At 37.8% G+C, this 25,596-nt stretch overlaps 2 protein-coding genes across 2 annotated transcripts in view; one reads left to right on the top strand and one right to left on the bottom strand.

Annotated features, from left to right (window-relative positions):
• LOC145997763 (protein FRA10AC1 homolog) overlaps window positions 1-2,622 on the bottom strand; it is a 120,087-nt gene extending 117,465 nt beyond the window's left edge. The window contains exon 1 of the mRNA XM_083134640.1: window positions 2,512-2,622. The gene's annotated coding sequence lies outside the window, so the exon portion shown is untranslated. The remainder of the gene's footprint in view (window positions 1-2,511) is intronic.
• LOC145997731 (beta-1,4-glucuronyltransferase 1-like) overlaps window positions 1-25,596 on the top strand; it is a 78,557-nt gene that overhangs the window by 1,556 nt on the left and 51,405 nt on the right. The window lies entirely within an intron of this gene.

Genomic DNA, 25,596 nt, shown 5'->3' with positions numbered 1-25,596 from the left:
GAAAAATATGAAATATAAAAATGGTGTGGTTCTTATTCTCAAGCAGCAACTTTGGTGCGGGATGAATTGAAAATCCTACAAAAGGATGCAACGATTCATAAAAGCTGCTGTGTCGGTCTAAATAGTGTGTGCTGTTATTTGAAAGTGATATAAGGATGAGAAATTTTCCATCATAAAACTGTGGCAAAAAAAGGAATTTTCTGTGTAACATGATGGTTCAAGGAGGGAAAGGGGGGGGGAATGTTCTGACTGATGACCCCCTCACTTTCGGTGCGTCCATGATTGTGTCTTACACTCGAAGAAAGTGGTCATAGACTGTAAACATACAAACACAAGCTACATTCGTATTGAACTATGTGGTGAAATACAAAACTAAAAAGTATCCTTGCTTTTAGTTGATTTGTTTTATTTTACTGCGCTTTTCTGTCGCTCTTGGCTAATCACGAAGATAAGGATGAATGATGAAACGATGAAAGGACGATCGCAAATGTGCACGAACAGCACACAATGCAAACTCCACCTAGGATTATACTGGCTGTGACTCCAGACGCCAGAGCCTCGTTAGTCTTCTGCAAAATGTAGTCCAGGGTGTACTGCGTGGAAGAGAGGTAGTTGACATTTTAATGTCTTCGGAAAAGCTCACCCCATTGTTGAATTTAAAAACGCACTTTTTTAACCTTTGCAATGCAACTAATACAGTTACAAAATTCAATACTCTAATGTAAAATACGTTATACAGATTACAACAGGAAGAAAGAAGATGCTGAATGTTCGATTTGTGTTCTCTGTGTAAGAAAGAGTTCACTACGTAACCCAATGTTTGATTTGCTGTTTTAAGTCCACTTTATGCACAGTAAGGCTAATCGGGACTGGACCTACAGTTTAAAGTGGGATCCGAACCACTTGTGCCTCCACCGGGTATCGAACCCGGGATCCCTTGATTACAAGGCAATGACGCTACCACTGCGCCATGGGGGAGGCCCACGTAACCCAATGTAGAAGAAGAAATAAATCATGTAGTCGGATTCATGTAATGTAATGTAATGGTGCGCAATTTTGTACCTCTTCTTTCGTCTTCAGGTGAAGAAATTTCTTTTTGCCGGTGGTGGGGTTGGAACCTCGTAAACCAAGTGTTTCAGGTGATCCCACAAATAAAACATCGAGGGAGTTTAGATTTAGGTTCCTTAGAAGCTACCGTCAAACGGGTTAACTTCGTCTTTGAGGGTAACTTCGTCATGAGACTGATAGATGTCGGTAGGAGTCACATGCTGGTGGGTGGAAAAAAGGGAGTGTGAAGCCACACACGTGCAGTTGTGGAGCGGACATCAAGGGTGTGTTGCGTGCAAGTGCATTGCGCTTTGGCGCTTTTTGCAGCATTTTCTCGTGCACGATGCCAAGGACATATAAAGGTAGTTGACGGTTGGAAATATCAGAACTATCTCGTACATCCGATCAGGTGCAGGATTCTTTAGGACTGATCGGAAAGGGAAAAACGGTCGCGGAAGAGTGACAATCTTACCTCTTCATGGGAGTAATTTTGACTGCTAGGAACGTAAGCAGAGATGACGAAGTTACCCCTTGTATTTGCTCCCTCCCCCTAATATTTTGGAATTTCTTTGGTATTCCTTCAGTACATTTATAAAGGACAAAGTGTTTCGTCGCGTATAATTTTCGTTTTGTCACTCGCCACGGATTTTGCGGGGCACATTAGAATATGCGAAAATCGGTATTCCACTTGTCATTGCCCCCCATTCAGCGTTCTGGAAACTGTGGGTTAAGAGAAACTCCTATAGGCCCAGTTAAGGGACCCACTGTACTTTGACAAACCGGTTCGATGTGCTGGCGCACCCATTTCAGTTTTAAGAATCAAATTAAATTAGAATAAGACAGAAGGATGGAGGGGAAGGGAAAGAAAGCCAAAGGAGAAAGCCATGCGAATAGAGAGTAGGAATTGAGAGGAACAAAGGGTGAATGGGGGTGAAATAGAGTGAGTAAAAGAGAAATGAGACAAAGCCTCAGAGAGAGAGAGAGAGAGAGAGAGAGAGAAATATGAAACACAGAAGACATACCAAGAGAAAGACAGACAGTTTTACAGAAAATTGGGTAAGCCCATAATTCGCTTTCTTTTAACATGATGAGATCAGTGTGCTTATTGTTTCTAGAATCAAAATTGGTTATCTTTAATCACTCTGTGACATAATCTGAATGAAGCAACTCGAACTTCGACATACATATACGTATTTTGTAAGGCATTTAAAAATGTGGAGAAATCGCAAATGCCACAACTTGCGACGCGTACCTCACATTCCGCTGCATAGTGGAAAAACAGGAAGATTGGTGGCAGAGAACAATTTAGGACGAATGTAAGAACATTTTTAGGTGTTGCAAGAGCGTTCTTAGTGGGTGAAAATGTAAACTTAACCCCAAATTGACCACGACTTTTTTTTCGCATAAAAAATAGAGGGTGTTGTGGTGCGTGGAGAAATCAAGAAAAAATGTTGTTGATCTTACCTTGCAGTTTTGACAGGAGAGAAATGGGCTGTTTGGTTTCAAGGTCAAAAGAAGTCCACGGCTCTAAGATTGTCGCTACCTCTAACTGTTGACGTGTCCCCAGGCCAAAGGATCATCTCCTAAATAAAAATAATAGATGTTTATTTTAGTATTTCGAAATTGCTATATTATGTTCAGTTATTTAAATAAATAAGAAGAGCCGCTTCTTGTGTGATCATCATCAACATATTTTATTGGACTTACAGCTTTACATCTCACTGTTTACAACCAGCATACATTTAAAGAACATAATATACATTTTACACACAAACTTCAAATACACTCTTAAATAATTACATTCATTCATTTTTAAAAAAATATTACAATCTTATATCAGCTTGTCTAAAAAAAGCAAGTATTATATATTCAATTCGAATATCTGGTCCGTACAACAATAAAGTCAAATTTATGGGAAAAGCACATTAATTTTTGATAATGTTTTGTACAGAATCTTTCGTTTCTCTGAGTGAATTGGTCATTCCAAAATAATATGATAAGAATGACCCCTTAAATTACCACAGACACAATTTGGAGATTTTAAAACGTGTAAACAGATTTATGTAGGTGCAAGGGGGGTGCATGTGGGTGAGTCAATTAAAGACCGTGAACGATTATTGGTTGATGAGATGACTTAACTCAGGAGCAAAGGTGTTCATCATTCCCACGAGAACAGAGTTTACCTCCGGAAGACTTGTGATGAAGATGAGGGTGTGTGAGGGTAAGGAAGGACGATGATGAGCCGTGAGGATGAGGACGAATCTTGCGGGTGAGATAAAAAGCTGAAACTAACAAAGAAAATCTTCATCGGAGGATGTTGAACCTTATTTGGCTAGCAACACTGCCATTTCCCACTTCGGTCACAGGTCCAGTTGTTGCCCTTTGAACAGCCATACTGTTGTCACGAGCCACAGGCATTATTGGAGGTGGACAGTATAAGTACGATATATATATATATATATATATATATATATATATATATATATATATATATATATATATATATATATATATATATATATTTTTGCCTGGATTAACCAGACACATCGCAGAGGTGTTCGAAATCCGGAGGGCGACCCTCATGAGGGAAGACTTCGCCCTCGCCCCTCACCCTTCGTAAGACTTGTCAGGCACGTGAGGGTGAGGGAAGATGATTCAGAATGAACGCCTTTGCTCAGGAGGTGTGTCAAAAATACAACAAAGAAGTTAATTTATCACTAAACGGAACACTACCTAGTTTTCTACACCATTAATGCTTGTTTCTATAAAGCTGAGCAACAGATTACGAAATATCCTCTTTTTCTGTAAATCAGGAAATTCTGCTGGGAAGAACGGAACAATTTGCTTATCGTAATCACAATCAAAGTTTTTTACAGCTGTCTTCGTACATCATCCGGCCTCCCGTAGCGGTAACGTCTCTGCCTTGTAATCAGAGGAGTCCCGGGTTCCACACCTGGTGGAGGCACAGTGGTTTAGATCCAATCCCGATTAGTCTTTCTGTGCATAAAGTGGACTTATTTCCCTTGTTCTGTGCTAATTCTACGGCGCTAATATCAACAGCAAATTTATTTACAAAAAAACAACAACATTAAAACATTAATAGTGAATCACTTACATCAAGTTCTCTTTTATTTAAAATTTAGACTTTAATAACAAAATCATACCAAGCTATCATTAATAACTTCCGCCTTTATGCATCAAGGTGGTCGGTACTTCAGAGTGATGCATTCATTCTGTGATCGTGAATGCAGATAAAAACAGAAACCATTCTCTGGAAAAATACAATGCAGAGGGAAGTAAGAATCGACGTACGAAATCCCTGATGTGAAAGGTAAAGCTTTCTCGTGTGCATTGCACCTTGCCATGAAGGCACATAGGGAGTGTGAAGGTAGAGCTCCATACATTCTCGGTCCCGCCCATACCGGAAGTGATATGATCAGCTCCTTATAGAGTAACATTCGATGCGATTACGAAAGACTTACAATGTGAAAATTAACACTTCACACTAGCACATCTTCCACTCCTTTCTAAGGTGGCGTAGTGTAACATCGCCGCATTGTAATCAAGCGGTCGCGGGTTCCATAGTGGTTTGTATCCCACTTTAAGCTCTAGGCTTAATCCCGATTAGTTTATCAGTGCATAAAGTGGACTTAAAAACTCAATTATATTAACTTTTATCATAGATCGATGACAATATGAAATTGGATTCTAACACAATGATTTTGTAATAAAATCAAAAAATAAGTAATTTTTTTAAGAAAGGTTCAATGCAATCTAATTAACAGAAATTATTTAAAGTTTATAATTATATAAAATTTTATTTTGTTAAATTTGAGGACTTTTTTTCTAAATTAAAACAAAGCACTGACTCAGCATTATGTAACATGGCGGTTGCAAATGTGTTTCCCCTGACTTCACTTGACTCCATAAATTCGTTACAAGCTTCCCCTAAATCCAACTTTTTAGCACTATCCTTATAAATATATAACACATCAATGTGATTGAATCCTTGTTTGGTCATTGTTGAACAACGCAAAAATGAGATATTAAGGCAATGGGTAGGTTCGAGCTCTATTGGCCCATATAAGGGCTTTCATGCCTCCAGCTCCAGGTACCCATTGATGAGTTGCTGGGAAAGCGGATTGTGCACAAATATCGTTGGAAAAAGTTTCTATTTGGTTCGTCTCAGAAGTCAGACACTATACCGACTTCACCATCGCAGCTCACCACAATTATTATTACTACTATCATAATAAAAACAATAGTACACTCCTCACAAAAAGATTGCAATATTGTTATATTAGGCACAACAAGTTTGGAATACTATGTTAGGCAATAGGTGATAGGCACGGTGGCATATGTCGGCGAAAAGACGAAAACGTCGACCAAACAGATACTATGTGTTGAATTCCAAGGCTGGGTCTATCACCTATGGTAACAATATTCCAAACTTTTTTGAGGTGTATATTTTATGGTAACAATATTCCAAACTTTTGTTTGAGGTGTATATTTTATATAGCCTAGAGAAAGGCCAAAATATAGTACTTCGTCTTTAATTCACTCAACTACTGAAGTAGCCATGCTAAAATGTGGCTTATACAAGGTAGGACAAACCAACCATGCATACCTAGGTATTAAAATAGAATTATTTCATGAACGCTCTAATTTATCCATTATTTGTTACATTAAACACTACACAACCACTACAGATTGTATTTGCATTTATTTACAAATTGTTGTGCTGAGCAAATCCATTCACTAAATGCAGCACAATGACTTTCAATAGAAGTGGCATAGATACAGGGCTATTCTATGTTAATAATACACAAAAACTCTTATGTTGTGCATCATTCTTATACGATTGAAATAGATGGCATTAAATAGACACTAAGGTAAAACTGCCATTATCTAAAAGGTTAACAAGAAATAGAAAAAAAGTAGTGAATTAAAAATATAATATTAATTATTCCTTTTTATCTCAGAGATATCAATTGTACTTTTGTAAACACTTTGATAGATGAGAACACTTTGTTGCATGGGAAAATATTCAACTTATGTTAATAATAACAATAAAAATGGCAATAATAATAATATGCCTTCAGGTAACTTATTTACAGAAAAGCTGTCTGTGTATGGGTGAACTTTGGTTTGCACAAGTTTACTTGCAACTTCCAAAAATGTAATGTAACGGTTTGATTAATATTAGTTAACCTATGAAGGTTACTATAAAGCACTGAATGTCAGACTTCACACGGCAAGGGGTGGTACACACTTTAACCACCCATAAATAACGTTAAGATTTTTTTTATTAAAAAAAGATATTTGCCACAGTTTGAAAATAAGGAACAGAATATCTGAATCGATAATATCTTTGGCAGACAAACATCAGAGGAAGCATCTTAGACAGTCAACATATTCCTGAACTTCACTTGTATAGACTCAGGTCAGGACTGCCGTATCGAACAGACGAGCATTCACTGAGAGATCTTTTGCATAGAGTTGGAAAGCGACATGTGATATAAAAAACCTTGCCCTTTTCTGTCACACCACGTAAACAATTGCGTGACTCGTGATGGATAGGGAAAACAAAGCTGCCACCAGCTCAGCACGAAAAACCCCCTTCTCCACGTCATTTAATGAACCCCAAAGGTGCATGAACTTTTTTTACTTTGTTGCATGTTAACTCTTTTCTTGCACAGTGCGAATGCAATATCTTTAAAGGGGATGTGTCCCTTGTAGAGATAGGTTGCACAATCTGTCCTTGAAGGCTGTAAAGGGGTGGAGGGTCTCACAAGTATTGCAAAAATAGTTATAGTTCAAATTACGCAATATTAGTACGTGATAGCCGACCTCTGTGGCGGAGTGGTTAGCGCTGCGGCAACAGAGGTCCCAAGTTCGAAACCCGGCCTGGGCATGGATGTTCTTTGGGAATATCCCTTCATCAATTTCATCATATCATCACTCATGCTAATCGTCACGATAGCAGAAAAGCAACGTAAATTAACTTAATTGGATCAATTAAATCAACCAATTAGTACGTGAATATCCTAAGAGAATATTTTGATACACTTAAAACTATTATAGATTAATTTAATCATATTCTAAGCAAACACTATACCGAAAACGTATTGAAAATACTTCAAAAATAGTTCATGTGTTATTCCTTGATTTACAAGCTGTCTGTGGAATAATTTGATTTTATTTTTGTTTTTTAGCGTCGCTTTTCTGCCATTTTTTGTTAATCGCGACGATGACGAAACTGATGAAAGTACACTCAGAAAGAACACATGTGCTCAGCCCGGAATTCGAACCTGCGACCCCTGACGTAGTGTGCTGTGTTAACAACTTCGCCAGGTGTGCTGTATATAAATAAATAAATTGCACCATTTTACGTAAAATGAACGAGCACATAAACACAATATCATTTTAATTTAATATGATTTGGGATTGTGACGTTGATAAGTAACAATAACGTTCGATATTTACAAATAAATATTAATATATAAACCAAAGTTCAGTGGTACAGGGAAAACTTAAAGAAACAATATAAATGCAAAATGTCTATAGCTTCCACTTCTCTTTGTTCTTCAGAAATTTTCTAGGTATGCAGAGCGGTGTAGTACCGTAATGCTTATTCGGGACAAATGTCTTGGTTTTGCTTTCGGTTCAAAACAAAGTTACGAGATATAGTTGCAACGTTTAGAGTGAAAATCTAATTTTATGAAGCGAAAATAACTGCACTGTTAAAGTCAAATGGACTCGGATTCTCCAATACTAGTTTCTGCAACACAATGCATGTGTCGAGTTGTTAAATTGTAGTCGAATTTACTAACTTTCCATCTCTTTACTTATCATTTTCCTTATGTCTCACTCTCACTATCTACCTCTTTCTGTCTCCTGTATCTCCTTACTCCTGTATATCGCCCTCTTTCTTTATTTCTCTCTCTTATTCTCCTCTTTCCCACTCTTTCCTTTTCTCTTTCCCATTCTTTCTCTCTTCCTCTCTTACCCATTCTCTCTTATTCTTTTTCATCTCTTTCTAAACTCTCTTCTTCTCTTTCCCATTATCTCACTCTCTCCTTCTCTTTCCCATTTTTTCTCTCTTCCTCTCTTTCGCATTCTCTCTCTCTTCTTCTCTTTCCCATTCTCTCTCTCTTCTTCTCTTACCCATTCTCTCTTTTGCCCCATCACAGTGCTAAACCTTACCAAGGGAAAGGAAACTGTCCTTGCCTGGCAAGTTTTGCACCTTGCTCTCCAGTTTTGAATCCCAATCGCCGCCACTGACGAAGACTATTAGATGACCATTAGGTCATTGACTTTCTAAAGTAGTGTAGTAGTATTATCATTTTAACAATTTCATGCGATTAATTTCCGACATATGCGTCAGCATATCATTGGAAAACGTTAATTCGAAAGAAAAAAACAAACAAAAAAAACCACTCCAGAACAGCTGTTTTGTGCAAAATTTGTGAGGTTCTCCACCAACCTACGTCACACGAAAATTCCCGAACACAAAAGGTATCCGACGGATCCACCTCCAAGTATTTTACCTTTCATAAGACTCGCTCTATTTCTTATCTCCATGGCTCAACTAATAATAAGCCTTAAAAGTATGCAAATCTTAAGTTTTATCGATCTTCCTCACCTTTTACCCTTTTCCCGGCAGGCGATTTCAACGGTATTGAATTGCTGAATGAGGCTATAAGCATATTTCTTTCAGAACGCAAACGGGCCTATAAATAAATAATGGAAAAATAGCGCGGCTCGGTGGAGAATGATAGATTGGCTTTTGAGAATAATGCTATACCGTGGTAAGGAGACGTTATTTATAAGAAGAGTAGGGATATAAATATGCCGAATGCCACATCTATTCGCGTTACCTACTCACGAAACTTAATTTGTTTCTCCACTCAAGCACACGAACGTGAAGAGATGGAGTTACTGTATTTCTTAGCTGCATGTCGGGTAAAAGCGATCGAAATGAAATAAAGGTAAGAATTCAAAATGGCGTCATCTCTGGTATCGAGACGAGGTCCTTCGAAGATTGTCGAACTTACATCGAGAACGAGAGTGGCTGGAAAATTAAAGAGAGGCCTAGATATATTGCCCAGTAGTTTCGTCTCGATTGTAATTTTTGTTATTTAGCGTCGCTTTTCTTCCAATTTAGACTAATAACGACGGTGAGGCTGAGTGATGACACGATGAACCTGATGAATGGACATTCCGAAAGATGAACAGTACCCAGGCAGGGATTCTAATCCGAGACCCTCTCATAGCGCGCTGTGCAATAGTCGCGCCCCGTTCGAGAAATAAGTAAATTGGAAAGTGAAGTATATGGATAATGCAGTAGGCCGGCCTACTATGAGAGTTCTTAAGACAGCAAGGATGATGATTACTTGATTATATTAGTTCTAAGTAGGGTAAGGCATTGAATGACCTAAACATTGGTGATTGATTGATTGATTGAATGATTTAGTATATTTTATTTCGCGTTTTATGCCTCTTTTTGTGCCTCTAATTTGCGAAGATGGGGATGAGTGATGAAATGATGAAATTGATGAATGGACATTCACAAACAACCAAGCCCGATTGGGATTCGAACCCGGGACCCTTGGCGTCGCAGCGCAGCGCCGGCAATAGGAGTAGGAGCCATTGCTATTAAGTATATCTACATTGTTTCTTGGAAATGTTGTTTGTTTGCTTAAGTATAAACAAACAATAACAGAAATATTCAATAATAAACAAAATATCAAAATATAACTAAAAATGCTTTTCCGTTCCAGAAAACTATTAAAAATGCTCAAAATGATCTAAGAATTACGAAAAAATTACTTATACTTGAAAAATTGCGAAAAATGAAAAAAAAATGACCAGACAATTATCCTTATTTCATCATATTTCACGATGCACATATTTACTTATTCAAGCAATTCTTTAGCACATCGCGCTGCGACGCCAAGGGTCCCGGGTTCGAATCCCGGTCGGGGTTGGTTGTTTGTGAATGTCCATTCATCAATTTCATCATTTCATCCCTCATCCCCATCTTCGCAAATTAGCCAAGAGGCACAAAACGCGAAGTAAAATAAACTAAATGAATAAAAAAAATCAAGCAATTCTTTAACTTTTTCTTTTAAAGAAAGATGCAAAATCATCAAATGCCTTGCCTTAGTTATAAGTCTTGACAGGTGATGTTTTACATTTTTGTATTTATAATCTCAACAACTCGGGACAACACCGAGAACGAGAAAGGCTTCCTCGGTCAAGAGATGATATGGGACTGTGTAAAGTCTCGTCTCTGTATCATAACTAAATATTTTAAGGGAATTCCTTTTTTCTCATGCCCTCATGCCGTGAAATATATTATCTTTTACTCCAATAACCAGAGGCCGTACGAGGTAAGTTTACGAACCGGAAAATGAAATTTATGCAGTCTCTGTATCAGAAGCCACACTTAATCTTTGCCGTCACAAGTAACTATAACGAGTTACTTTCTAAAACACAATGAAATTAACACTTAATTATCTAACCATTTATAAAATGCCCCACACTTCTGATTCAAGTTGAATGAAATTTCTAACGTTACAGTATCAATGTTGAAATCGGTGCGATCATTTCAACTGTTAACTACGATTCATACCTACATGGAAACTACTTTTCTCTTAAATCGGTTGATTAAGTTGAATTTTTTTACTAAGCAGAGAGGAAGCGGGAGGCAAAAATTCGGATATCAAATTATCCGATATCTGCTTTGAAAGTAACGGATAATTTATTCAGATTACCAGTGATTATATATCCGATATTTAGATTTATAAAATCTAGATCAAAATTATTCGTATTTGGGTACACCTACTTTTAACTTCAGATGTTTTTTTAAAAATGTCAATATATTCTATATTGATCCAGCGGTAAAGCTTAGTATAGGAAAAAGAGGCTCATTTCATCTCAGATCATACCAGGTAATGTCCACTCACCATCATCATGGATTTCGCTAAAAAAAACACATGTTCAAGAAAAAGTATTTACCTTCTTTTCATTTCCTTGATTGGCTACAATGTCACAAGCTCACAAACAAAGACACTATTTGTTAAAAGAAAATTACGCAAAAAAAATTAGGCAATTTTCAAAACGCTATAAATCAAAAACTGAAAATGATCAAAACTTAAGGTTTATTTTATTTCAAAGCTTGTCCAAATAACTTTTAAAACCTTGTTAAGAAACATATTTATGAAACCCTCTTCAACTCTTAAAATTAAAAATCAAAATACAATAATTATTATTTCAAAGTTCTATATTCTATTTATTTATTTTTGAAAAAAAGTGAAAATTCACAGACATTAATTTTGCTGTGTGTGGAAGCTGGACTAACTATTAGCAATGCCATTTCTGCCGGAATTTCTAAAGTTACTTCTTTGTAATCTCACAGGTAATGGAGAACACACACACACAGACAGACATAGAGAATGAGATAGAATGACCGAGGGAGGGAAAGAGGAAAACAGGTAGTGTGAAGAGAGAGGAAGAAAAGATAAGACAGAAAAAGCGACAAAAAGATAAAGAGACATAGAGAACGAGGTATGGATATAAAGAAAGGGAAAGGAGATAATATGAGTGAACGATAAACAGAGCGAAGGTACAGAGTAGACAAAGAGAAAGACAAAAAGAAAACAAATGTGTATATACTGACAAAATTAAAACAATTAACTATAACCAAGATGAAAAGTGTTGACAAGACTGGATGAAAAATAGTGACCTAGAAATAGATTCCTTCTCTCTATATATAAATATTGTAGTTACTTCAGACGATTACCTATAGTAATGTGAAAAGTTTGCTGTAAATCTGGTATACAGCTCTTAAGAGCATTATGAGGTCTATTCAACACAATAAGATTTAAGGACTTGTGCAGAAATTAAACGGTGACTCAAAGGATTATTGATGAATTAATTTCAAGTATATGATATGTAAACTCAGATAAGAAGTAAGAAATAATTATCCATTTCACAGACTTGCTAGAATTCAGTGGAAAATCGCAACAATGACATGGAGAGGTGTAAAATTAATGAACAGAGGGACATAATTCTTTTCACCATTATTGTAACTATGTATAGCTATCGTATAAAGAGTATATGATCAATAGGAACATTATTATAGCTGTAAAGAATTGCTTGAGAAGCACAGAAGTACCGTTTGCTAACAGGCAGACAATGGTGAAAACTCTAAACAAAAACAAAACAAAAAATCCCGTGACAAGAATATGTCCACTGTTCGACACCCGGTCGTTAAACGACATGTTCAGCATCTCTGTCCTGCTTTGTCAGTACACTTTGTGTGCAGTGAACAGTGTTGCCAACACTGAGCTAGACCTACACCTATTAAAAAAAGGCGAGTGCATAAAAGGTGAGTCAATGAGATATAGTGCAGGGGCATTGGTTGGCGAGAAATGACGAGGAATGTACGCCAATTGTTTTCTTTGAGGTTGCACACAAAACCACCCGAAACGACACATGAACCTAGTTAAGTTTCTCGCTCTATAAGGAATAAGTCTTACATAGATAAGCTGAGAGCTACGACTAATAAATTATCTCGCGATTACTTTTTTTTAGAAACGTGTGTATTTGGATAATAAAATACCTATAAAATTTCATAAGCATAAGTATAAGCATAAGCTTGCATATTCACGTTCATATAAACCACTTCTTATAGCTAAACACATCGAGATTGGAGTATAGTTCACTTGGAAGTCGGGAACCTTCCACAATAGTAGCGCCAAATTCTTATCACGTATCTACAAAATGCTCCGTGCTTCAATATACGATGAAGTCACATTTTGGGTGATTCGGAACAGGCTGTATACTTCGATATATATGAGGGGTGTGAAGAAGTGCACGAATTTAATTTCACGTTACAATATTATTTTCGTCTTGTCTTACGGCTCTCAGGTACACAGTTTGAAATTTCCTCCCCGTAGGGACGGTAATGAGACGAAACGCTTCATGTCAGCATAGGATCTTTATTAATTTTATATATTATATTATTTTATATGGTACCGAGGCAGGAATTTACAATTCGAGATGAGACCGAGACATTCCCAAGCCTTGTCTCGATATCTGTCATAAAGTGGTATTATGTTTTGAATCATTCATTGTTTATATGTTGAAAAACCGATTTTCGACTACCTAACATTTATAACAACATCTATCTAACTAGGAGAGAGATACACCCCCTTCCCCCCATGTGCGGACGCACATACTTTCTTCAATGCGATATGCAGTGCGTTTTTAAAGTCCCAGAACTCCAATTTTTCGATATCAATCGATCCCCAAGGAAATGTCTGAGCATCTCCATTGACTCATTTAATGTATAGCTCGTTGCTCCATCCTGTTGGAACCAACAGTAACGTTCGTCTTCCTCAAGCAAAGCTACAAATTGAGTGATGATGTTACCATAAACTTCTGAATCAACAGTCGTGTTGAAAAAAATTGGACCCACAATTCTTATCCTTGAAATTGCGCACCATACTCCCACTTTCTCAGAATGAAGTGAAACTTCATGTAATGCAAGAGGATTTTCTGTAGCCCATATCCGAGTATTCTGACTATTCACGTATCCACACAAATGGAACCAGGCCTCATCACTTAAAAATGTTTTCTTCAGTTTGTTGACCACATTGTTCCGCGTAAATCTCTTGAACCACTGACAATAATTTCTGCGTTTCTCGAAATCCGACGGGCGTAGCTCTTGAACTACTCGCACCTTGTATGCTCGGAACTTCAGACGTTTTGCAGCTCTGTGACAAGATGACAAAGATTTTCCTACCTCTTGCGAAAGCCGCCTCAGAGACTTCCTAGGGGAGTTCTGCAATTTTTCACCAACATTCACATGAAAGTCTTCTGTGAAAATTGATGGTCGTCCGCTCCTTGGCTTATCTGCAACGTTTCCTGTTTCGCGATACCTTTTTATTAAATCATACACTGTTGTTTTTCCAGGTGAAGGAGCGTTGGGATATCTCCTATGAAAGATCTCTATACAGCGTTCGTATGATTTAATTTGAAACCAAGCTTCCAAAACAGCAACCCTCTGCTCCCGTGTAAGACTTCATGGTGAACTGAATTCGTGCGCGTTTTCAACTGGACATCTGGCTTTCATTCTTGCTGCCTACTGCGCATGCATCGTTGTTCATTGTCGTCTAGTGTTGATTTGTATGTTACAACAACCCCAATAAACAAATCACAAGCAACAATTTCTAAAAAAATTGCATTGTTGCTCAACAATGAATTTTTAAAGTCAGAGTTCGGGGACTTTAGAAACGCACTGTAAAAAGCACTATTTTAGGCCTCTCCAAATAAAATCTTGGTTACGCTACATATTCTGTCCGTAACGCACAGATACTTTAATGAGTTGTCCGACAGAGTAAAAAAACATCTTTTGCATACACCCAGGATAAAATTATATTTTCTCCGAGAACTTGTAGCGTCGAAACGAGGCCTCTATAGAGTGTACAAGTAGTTGGCCTTGATCTCCACTGTGAAAGCTGGAAATTAGAGTCTCGAAATTGGATCCTGGAGCTGAAATTTGGTTCCAAAATATCAAGGTTGGAAACAGTGTTGCTAGTTTCATTTCGCGGGCATCACTGTGATGGAATAGCGCCTTTTACTTACAGTCCATAATCATAAAGAAGCAACTTTAGAATCAGTTCTGTAAGTAATGAGGATTGGCCGCGGAGAATATGCTTAAAATGATTTAACGAGAAAAAGCACAGGCAGATGCGTCATCTAAGCGTGTAAATTGCAAGGCAATCAACCTTTTACTTCGCATTGTATTCCGCTCCCGAGATTACATACGGACAGACACTTAACAACAACATAGTAGAATGTAAAAGTTTCTTTCATAGAACGAAGCACACATTGTGATATTCAGTGTGTACACCGTGTATGTCATAAACAAAGGGTATTGTAATCCGTTTCAGTTGTTTTACTTACATCTTACATTTCCTACTTACTTTCTTTTATTAGGTTAACCAGAACGGTAGAACTACAAACTGCCAGGACAATGTAACAGATCTTTGGAGAGGGGGCAAAACATGAACCTCAGGTCCCAAGAAATTAACAAAATTATGTTTAATATTAAATTTTTCAAAGACCTGAACATTTCGAAGAGGCCAGTGCCCTTCTTGTCTCCCCAAGTCACTGCTATGCGCATGAAATTATATAGTGTAATTGGTTTTATTATAACATTTGAGGGAACTCGTTCCAGTAGTCAGCAAGTAGGAAGGGTTGAAGTAAATTGTCCCCATCCATTATAATGTGCTTTAGGTTCAATGGACAAATGTGGACAATTTGCCTCTAACATAATTTCTGTAAGAAAAAGTGTGCCGCAAAGAGAGACAAGTGTTTCTCTGATAGCTGCTTATTGCTAACGTCGTCGCCTTGTAATCAAGGGGTCCTGGGTTCGATACACGATGGAGGCACATTGTGGTGTGGTTCCTATCCCACTGTAAACTGTAGATCCAGTCCCGATTAGCCTGTCTGTGCATAAAGTGGACTTTCAACGCAAAGTAACACATATCATTGCCTTACAAATACAGACTTCATATAAATGAACACTACTTTTGGTATTCGGCACCATATTTGGTGTCTTGTTACAAGATTGGCTGTCGAAATACAAATAGGCTTTAACACTCGATTAGATGCTGTGCTACACTTGTTGTGGAAGCTACAATTGTTTTTAGAGTGCAACATTTTCGAGCACCGCAACTTCCGTTCATGGTCACGAAATATACATTAATATAAAGTTAACTTAAGCGTTTTGTTAGGCGCACTTTGGATTCAATCTAAGTTCTGATCGTTCTCCTCTTAGCAAGAAAGGGGGAAAATACTATTCCAGGACCTTCTTACCAATGCGTCACTTTCCGCTGAAAGCATGCAACTCTAGATCACGAGATATTGACCTTGCAAACACGGTAGCTAGGTTGAAGAAGAATTTGTCACGAAATACATCGTGCTCCCCTTTAATGCTCTAGAAAGAAAGTTTATAGTTTTTCCATATCTTCGACGATAATCGAAATATGCGCTTTTGTAGGAGTAAGTATTCCAAAAATTTCTGCCGAGATTAGAACACAATTTTTGCTTTCTGTCAAAGTGCGGAAAGATTTGGGCACCAAATGTTTCAGATAAAACTTGAGGAGAGATCAATCCATAAGAAGTGTACAGTGGGATTCATGAGTATTACCGTGCAAATTGTCCATCACCTTGTTTGTGCACTTCATTTGACCCAATAAGAGCTTCAAGAATTAAAGAAAACTCAAAACAAGCTGTTGACAACTTCTGCACCAGCATACATATATATCGATCGCTTAAAAACACATAGGATGTAAGAGAAAAATTAATGAAAATAGTCATGGACAATTTGCACGGTAATACTCATGCATCCCACTGTACAACGTCTGTGCCCAATCTGGTTTTCATTAATGCGTTCACTTTTAGATAAGAAAAAGTGCAGAAGTCTGTCTTCCAAAGTCAGCTAACTTGCACTCTAACCTGTACACGAATTATTATTATTAAACTAAGTTTTCTACAAAATATACATTCTTCATGCCATTTAGGTAAAGTTTGAGTCTTTTTAAGTCAACTTTATGCACAGAAGACTAATCGGGATTGGACCTACAGTTTAAAGTGATATCCAAACCAGTATATGCCTCCACCGGGTATCGAACCAGAGACACCTTAATAAAAGTAAAATAAATTGAGAATGACTGGAAATGTAATGAAGCCAGAATATGCCTTCCAAAATTTATTCCGAAGTTATATCGATATTTTCAAAATAGCGATTTATTTTTTGAATGGCACTGTGTTTGTTGTGCAAATATACAGTTTCAGCAGATTTTAGAAATTATGTAAGGGATGATTTTACCTCAGTAATGTGCTAGTTCTCTATACTTGCTCTGTACTCCAGGAAGTTTTGGTAACAATAATCCTTGGTTTAGTTTGTTTGCCTGCTGGGAAGGCGAAGGGTTGAAATACAAATCTTGAAACTTTCTCATAAAAGTGTCGTGTATTCTGTTGTCTTGAACTATCCAATAAGGATAAAATAAAAGTTCTTCGTCATGGCGGTTTAACAAGATGGAATGTTTACAGATGTGTGGTGAGTAACATAAAAAGTACTCGCCTGTATAAATTTTATCTTTCACTGTGACATTACTGCATGTTTTTGGTTCTAAAACGGTGGTAGATGTCTCTCATGTCGTGGCAACTGCTCTCAACTGTTTTGAAGAAAGTACTTTTTTATAGCACAATCGAGCTGGGCGTTGTCAAACTGAAGAACTCAAGTTGAAACGGAACGTCATTGAAACTGACAACGAGAAATAACGATTGCATAATTTACATGCTGAGTATCAACATTTTTACGCGAAGAAGGTTAGCGAAAGAACAAAAATTGCTGATGAAGTTGTAAATTAGCTTTGTGATTCACAACCGTAAATTGCGTGTCTGATAACAATTGTTTTTAATGCGCAGTATTTGATATTCACTGCAACATTGTCACAATCTCATTCTGAGCGTTCTTTCCATTTTACGATAAAGGACGATCATCAATCATGTCACGACACAAACGCCATCTGTCGTAGTGCAAAAGAAGTAGCAACAATGACGTAAATGGCAAACCCATGGAAGGCTGGCTGAAACGGCATCAGGGACGTAGCTAGGTTGATCAGTTTCGGGGGGCCCAAACGTAAGATTATTTTCTATCAAACTATTATAAATTAACAAACTATTTATACACCATATAGGCCTATACTGTATACATACATTATATATGTATGTGTGTGTGTGTGTATGTATATATATATATAGTCTTGGAAAGAAAAGGAGCAAGGGCCTCCTCGGTGGCGCATGGTAGCATCGTCGCCTTGTAATCAAGGGGTTCCGGGTTTGATACCCGGTGGATGCTCATAGTGATTCGGATCCAACTTTACACTGTAGGACCAGTCCCGATTAGCCTTACTGTGTAAAAGTGGACTTAAAACACCAACGCAATCAATCAATAAATTGGAAAGGAACAGAATTTTCTTCTGTAGCCCCCAACAGTCTACGGATATACAGGGTGCTCGGAAATTCTCCTTACAAACTCCTAGGGCAAGTAGAGGGGACTGAGTAGACAATATTTGGAATAGGAACCCATGTCCGGAAACGTACCGTTTCCGTGCTACAACCATGACAATGTGTCGGATGTGCCTGTGTTGGTATGCAACCAGGTAGGCAGTACATGGCGTCAGAAGATCACCTGATGACCTAAAGTGTAATAATTTATTACAACCATGTCAAATGAGGTGTTACGTAAGGTACAGAAGTGAATGACGTGTGACTCAGTCCATAATACAAACAAATTTATTTAGTAACAATGCCAACGGAACAAAGAAGAAACGTACTATTCATTGTACTATTCAGCGAAACGCAACAATTTGTAGACGTCCTATTCCAAATATTGTCTAATCAGTCCCCTCTACTTGCCCTAGGAGTTTGCAAGGGGAATTTCCGAGCACCCTGTAGACTCGCGAAATCCACAGCCATTATTCGGGAAACTAAATGCAGAATGAACTCATTAACTTGATGGCTGATACACCAAGAACAATGTTATTAGTCTTTAAATTTGTAAATTTGCTCGAAGGAAATTGAGATGTAGATAAAACCCTTTTCCGAGATTTTGGATATAAAGTGCTGGAACCAGGTTTACAAGTATTGACAACAGTGCAAACATGAAATGTGTGCGTAATGAGTTCAAGCTAGGCATCTCATGTATACAGTTTATACAGGAATCGAATCCGGTATATCTTAGTTCAAGACGACCGCTTTAAGCACGATTCTATAAAGCGGGCCCGAGTCTTCTATGGTATTTGATTGTTCACTTGGAGAATGATGACGATAAGAAATTTTATGCACACGTCTAATGTCTTAAAATTAATCTTATTTGTGTGTGGATAACTGATGGCACTGGATAAAACAAAGTTCCCACACGCTTAAATTATTACGCTCTCATCTTTGGTTCGGCAGGTTCAACAACGGGTCCCGGGTTCGATTCCCGATGGAGGCACATAGTGGTTCGGATCCCACATTAAACTGTAGGTCCAGTCCCGATTAGCCTTACTGTACATAAAGAGGACTTAAAACACCAGTTCAATCAATCAATCAATCGAAAGGTTCAAGTTCAAGGTTCGATCCCTGGTGGTCAGGCTGGGAGCCAGAATTTGATTTCGGAAGGGGCTTATCTCTTATCGGCAGCCGCTATCTAAAGGCGAAAAGGTTGGGGGTGGGGAGGGGTAAATGCGCTGAAAATGAATTTCTCAGTATATTGCAACTTACCATATACAAGATGTTTAATCCTTTTAATGAAGTAAATTTAATTACTACTACACATTATTTAAATCAGATATTTGTAGGATTTCAGGAAAGGACTGCAGCCACCGAATCCCTTCCCTGGATACGTGCCTGCTTGTATTAGTTCCAAACTTTCTGTGCTGTCCCAACATCGTGAGGACAATTTGGGAAATACTTGAAAGCGATATGGAAGCAAATTCTGCTCTCGAAACTAGATGGTACTCGATGTGATGACCACGTGCAACCGAATGAAAGAACTCTTCGCAGGCCTTGTCTCTCAATATTGACTTTAATGACTAATTGTAGGTTTTTCTGGGCCACCTCGATGAGAAGCCTTGTAATCAAGGTATCCTGGATTCGATATCCGGTGGAGGCACATAGTGGTTCGGATCCCACTTTAAACTGTAGATCCAGTCCCGATTAGCCTTACTGTGCATAAAGTGGACTTAAAACACGAACTCGATAATTGGAAGGTTTTAGAAGAACTAAGCATGGCTTTTTATGCATCGTACAATTTTGGTTCCTTTCACCCTACTTTTACAGCTTTTTCTTCCGAAGAATTCCACTGAGTATAACACGCTACGAAACCAGAGATCCAAGGTTCGGACCTTGGACAGGTATGCTTGTATCATGTCTGTCCCATCGCCATTCTTTCGGCTCATCATTCATCCTCATCGTCGCATTTAACCCAAGAGGTAGAAAAGCGGCGTAATACAGAAATATATAAATGATTATTTATAGATAGAATATGAAATTTACTGAATAATTATTTTGCAATATTTGTCATCAAAGTAAAATTTCCAGCAAATACAGAACAGTTTCCCGGGGCCACGTGGACGTTTGCCGGGGCCAGTGCCCCCCGTGCCCCCCCTAACGACGTCCCTGAACGGCATTAAATTACTCGTTTCCTTCCGTGTACGAATTTTTCACAGAAAAGTGATAGAAATGCACGCAGAAATCTCATGGTATATCCTGCTTGCAGTAAAACAACGAAGAGACCTTGGCAAGCAAGTCTGAAACATATTAATCATGTCGTTGTGAGAAAATCGTGTAACAACCTTCTTTCATTCCCTTCTTGTGTAGGGCAGTGGGGAGTGCATAATTATTCCAAAGTTTTAACGGTGAGCTGAACTTCCTGCATTTGATTGTTACTTCCTGCCCCACATTTACCAGTTATGGGTTTATTTTATCATGTTCCATATTTCTTGCGATGTACTCACGTCACCTACAACAATCTTGACTAACCTGGCATCACTGCACTCAAGAAGTATATGATATTAATCTTTGACCTCGACGTGTCTACCTAGATTCTCAGATAGAAACTGCTAGCACTTCCTACCTGGAGAATTCATATCTATTCATAATGCAAACCAATCGTCACGTAATGATCCTACGAAACCTCACATGCAGCAAGAAAGAGAATAAGGCTCTAAACTACAAGCCAGACTTGTTGGTGTGAGTGGGTAAGGCTGCCAAAGTTTTGAGTGGACAGCATCTACAAGTGAAATGTATTTTGATATTCGCATAATTATTATGTAATCCAAACAAGATGTATTGTCCTGTAACAGAATGTTTAAATGCTGAACGAATTATACAAATTGAAACGCATTGAAAATATGTTCACTTTTAGGTTCAGACCAGAAATGGCTCTAGAGGGACCCACTTGCTATCCCGTCCCGACAAAAACCGCACACACCTCTAATATTTTGCCAGGATGAATCAACCGGATTTTGGGTAGGGCCACTTGGGCATTACCCACCTTTCCCGGTGCCACTGATACCACAAGAAATAAAAATTGTGTACTTATACGCACGGCTTATTATAACTAGACTCCAGATTTTTATGTAATATCTAAATACAAAATGCATATATAAATATGTAACAATAGCTGATAAAATATGTACGTAAATATGTATTATCAAAAGGATATGTAGCTAAATATGTAGTATCATAGGATATGGAATATTATTAATAATCGAGTATCCGATATTCATTTTATTTGAACAAATTCAACATAATTTTAAGGATATAAGTTGTTCAAATTAAAATTTATCAAATTTATAAACTCAAAAAACAGCAACGTGCACATATTTAAGAAACCAATTTTGTCAACTATTAATTACTTTTCGCATCGCAAATTATTGCAGAATATGTAAATATGTAAGAGAGCTCTTCGTAACTTTCGAAACAATTTAAAAATAAAAAACAGCGTCTTCAGAAAGATCAAGCGAATGAAAATACATAGCTACTTTTGTCTTTTTGTACAAAAGGAACATATTGTGTAACTCGCTAGGAAAGTAGCTTTTTCTTGTCCACCGATGCCAAGTTTGTAGGTGCTTTGCCTAAACCTAAAAGAGAAACGAAAATATGTAACCAGAATTGGGGAGGGGGGGCTCTAGCATCTTTCGATAAATAACAGTTCCAGTATTTTTGTGGGGGAGGGGTCTTCAGCTTGTCTTTCGACTTGGCAGTCAATTTTATGTGACCGTAAGCACTATGCATCTCATTGAATAGGAAATTAGCAAATATGTAAAATATGTAATATCCTGGCAAATATGTAAAAATATGTAACATGCAAAATGATGTCAGTTGTATAATTCGTTGACATTTTCGTATTTAAAGTACGTTATCTGGAAAGGAATATGTAATTACATACAAATCCGAGCTCTAATTATAAGGTTCTTTGCGAGGACACACATTGCGCTGGTTTAGAGCAATTCGGGATTAGTCTGTGCTTTCAGAAAGGCTATACAGCAGGAAATCTAGCTCCATCGGATACGGACTTTAAAAATAACCAAGTAAAAACAGTAACCGTTATTGCAACTGCGTTACAGTAAGGTGTTACTTTCCATCACTGCCTCGTATGAATGGAAATTGCGATAACTGCCTGTCGCCAATTGTTTCCTTCCATACGTGCAGGTACGCATTAGCACAGGAATATCATTTACAATATTAATATGGAAGCTGATTTGATAATCCGATTGTTTTGACGAGAGCGTAATACTTTACATAAGAAGACAAAGGTCCCGATAATGAAAGCCAGCAATTGCATTGTCTTACGATGACATACAAGGTACGCACATGCAATGTTTCACCTTGGCATGAAAGCGCCAAGCAAGGAACCTTAGAACGGCTTCATTCAAACGAGTCCCGCTTGACTTGTCTTCACATTATGTACAACTTTTTTTTTTTAATGTTTGCACGTCGTAACAACGTGGGAGAGATTTCGAATCCAGGACGGTAGCGTATGTTTTCTTCAAATTATAGCCTATTCGGGAACATAGACATGATGCATTCTCACATTAAGACTCGAACCTACATGTTTTTGTTTTTCCAACCACAGAGGTAATGTTGCAGTTAGACGGCTTGTCTCTGTGAAATATTACGCAAATGGAATTGCTGAATCTTTAAGCTAATAGCGACGAATATCGAAAGATGAGATAAAATTATTGACAGAAGAACATCCACGTGATTCGAACGTGGAACCTTTGGTAGCAAGATCGTGAGTCGACCACTCAACACGCTGCATTATTATTACTGTTGTTATAGCTGCACTAGATTACAGTTAAACTCATAAAAGTACACTCTTCGTACGGATGTTTCATTACATTTGTACAATCACGGACACACATGGGTTGTAACGATTCTATTGACTAACAATGGATGATATTCAGCGAACAGCTTCCTTCACGCGAAATCGCATCCGGCCAGGAGCGGCTCAAGATATTTTACGTTATGTTATGTTATATATTTACGGTTTTAACGGGGAAAAATAATAGCAGTACTTTTTTAAATGGCTGAAATGTTACTGCTAAAGAACACATTTATTGTGAGTATGTATTTATTTAAGACCTACATAAAACTTAAAAAAATAGTCTCTCAGCTTATATTGCTACATGTTTTTGCAATATACTTATTATGTTATGTAGCAGCAGTGTGTGAATTAACGGGTAGATGCCGGGAATTTTCCCCCGCAAGAAATAATATACGTATATAATATATCCTGACAGAAAATGAAATTATATAGTATACCATTTCTTAACTATGTAACAAACACAACTGAAAAATAATTCGTGTGTCCATTATCAGTCCAGTCATCAAAGATTTCCCCGTCGAAAAGTATGCAGCCTTGTGAATTAGAGGACACCATTCTGCAACTGATCAACCTCATCGAGCCAACAGCAGGCTGCTTTCTACTTAAGTTTTCATAGCGTACTGATGAAATTTTACATGTATTAAAGTGTTCACAAGAAACTTGTAGATAGGTTAGATTGACGTTCAGTTTGAACTTGGGAATAGAAGATTTGGTCAATTTTTTGTTATTAGTTCGATAGCTACTTTTATGTGTGAGTTTGGATTTTCTTAGAATGTAAATATAGTAAGTGTTTCGAGATTAGGTGTAAATGTTATCATAAAGATTTATTGGTCTAGGTTAGAACCAAGGTACTTAGAACTGCAAGGCAATAGTTTAGTTTACTGACTAGTAACATATATACAGTAAAACCTCGTTAATCCGGACTAATGGGGGGATAAGTTGACTGGTTTAACGGAAGTCCGGATTAACTGACATAACCTAAAAGAACAGTTGAAAGTGCATTTAAACTCCGTTTATAGCAACAAAACACGTTTATTATGGTGTATTTAAAGGGCATAGGCCCAAATACACTATACAGTACAGTACAAAGTCTGCGGGAAACAGAATTTCATCAGTGGTTGACTGCATTTTCTTTGGGAAGTTATCTTGTTGAATTCTAGCCACATTTAAAACCTGCATTCTGTTTTTTCTTTCCTTTTGCCTGTCCGGAGTCAGGCTTATTTGGATCCGGATTCACGAGGTTTTACTAAACACTAAGTTGCTGATCAAGGCAGTTTAAAAACACTTAACATGTAACGGTTCAATCCTGTATCAGGGTCTTCCTCAGACGAAGAACTAAACTGTTATTTAAACTAGATTTTTTAGTTTAGTTCTTCGTCTGAGGAAGACCCTGATACAGGGTTCAAAGGTTACATGTTAAGTGTTTTTATATCTTAATAAAATGCCTTGGTCAGCAACTTAGTGTTTTTATAATATGGAAACAAGGCTTAATTATATTACAATTGGAGGTTCTACGGTAAATGCAAATTTTCATATACAAAAAAAACTACCTCCCGAAATGAAATCACAAACACTGAGTGGCCATCCCTCCCAAAAGCAAAAAGCTTAATTCGCACAGTGTGTAGCAGAAGCTTCAATTAATTATTGTCTACTCAAATACAACTCTCTTAAAAATAATTAGCTACTAGCCAGGCTTGTATAATCAGAAGTAATGTTTTTGACGCTACTCAAGAGCGGCACCCCGGGTTATCCGAGACCGAGATTCGAACCCAGGACCCGTGTAGGAGAAGTGAGATGAGCAAGAGTACAAGATGGGCCCAAAGTTGCTACAGAAGGACGACAAATAGGCAAAAAAGTGTTTGTAGTTGGAATTTCCAGGAAATTTCCGCCATCGAAATGACAAGAAGAGGAACGAGGATGCTTCCAAAACTTCATGGTTGATGGCTTTGATTGCTCCTGAGAATGCAGTGGTGAGTATCTGCCTCCGCAGGGACCGTCGTTTCACTCGACGATCACTTCTGCGACGGTCACAGTCAAGCGACTCCGAAAAAACAAACAAAAGACTCAGATGACGAAGAGGAAGCACTTCAAGGTTAATTGTCCAGCTGCAATGGATTTAACTGATTGTTTCCTGAGTTTTAAGCGCGAGTCGTGCTGCATACGAAGTCCCAGATCAGCCTTCTGTCGTTCCCAAGGTACGGGAAGACAGGATAATTTGCCTAGGACTTGCAGAATGGCAAGCATTAACCCTATTGTCTGCGGTACCATGTTGAGTAGGATGCATAAATGCTATCCGGTAAATTGTCCATCACAACGCAGAAATTTTTTTTCGGAGGGGGCTGCGTTCTGAGGGGGAAGAAGGACATACACAATAAAGTATTTCGTAATTACCAGTTTTAACCTCCGTTTTAAAAGTTGTTCAAAGACGGAAATGGGAATCGGGGATCATTTTAAGGGGCGTTTGCATTTACCATTGTGTTTTTTGAAGTGTTCTTTACTGCTTGCATTTGAATATTTTGATTTTTTTAAATTTCGGACGAGGCTGTAGCATCATCAGCTTCCCCCTTGCGTACGCCAGCGATCACCAC

Source organism: Lepisma saccharinum, chromosome 1 (assembly GCF_977018435.1).
Source record: "Lepisma saccharinum chromosome 1, izLepSacc3.1, whole genome shotgun sequence".
In the NCBI taxonomy this organism is placed as follows: domain Eukaryota; kingdom Metazoa; phylum Arthropoda; class Insecta; order Zygentoma; family Lepismatidae; genus Lepisma; species Lepisma saccharinum.
This window is presented reverse-complemented; position numbering and strand designations above follow the sequence as displayed.